Here is a 690-nt window from a genome sequence, read left to right as displayed (position 1 = left end):
GTGAGTGAAGGAGTGAATGAGGGAGTGAGGGAAGGAGTGAGGGAGTGTGTGAAGGAGTGAAGGAGTGAGTGAGGGAGTGAGGGAAGGAGTGTAGGAGTGTGTGAAGGAGTGAAGGAGTGAAGGAGTGAATGAGGGAGTGAGGGAAGGAGTGTAGGAGTGTGTGAAGGAGTGAGTGAGTGAAGGAGTGAGTGAGTGAAGGAGTGAATGAGGGAGTGAGGGAAGGAGTGTAGGAGTGTGTGAAGGAGTGAGTGAGTGAAGGAGTGAGTGAGTGAAGGAGTGTAGGAGTGTGTGAAGGAGTGAGTGAGTGAAGGAGTGAGTGAGTGAGGGAGTGAGGGAGTGTGTGAAGGAGTGTAGGAGTGAGTGAAAGAGGGAGTGAGTGAGTGAGGGAGGGAGTGAGTGAAGGGGTGAGTGAAGGAGTGAGTGAGTGAAGGAGTGAGGGAGTGTGTGAAGGAGTGTAGGAGTGAGTGAAAGAGTGAGTGAGTGAAGGAATGAGTGAAGGAGTAAAGGAGTGAAGGAGTGAGTGAAGGAGTGAGTGAGTGAAGGAGTGAATGAGGGAGTGAGGGAAGGAGTGAGGGAGTGTGTGAAGGAGTGAAGGAGTGAGTGAGTGAAGGAGTGAGTGAGGGAGTGAGGGAAGGAGTGTAGGAGTGTGTGAAGGAGTGAGTGAGTGAAGGAGTGAGTGAGTGAAGGAGT

Source organism: Seriola lalandi, unplaced genomic scaffold (genome assembly GCF_002814215.2).
Source record: "Seriola lalandi dorsalis isolate HSWRI2012SDOR001 ecotype SW California unplaced genomic scaffold, Sedor1 jcf7180002054960, whole genome shotgun sequence".
Classification (NCBI taxonomy): Eukaryota; Metazoa; Chordata; class Actinopteri; order Carangiformes; family Carangidae; genus Seriola; species Seriola lalandi.
The sequence above is the reverse complement of the archived record's forward strand: the minus strand, read 5'-3'. Positions refer to the sequence as shown.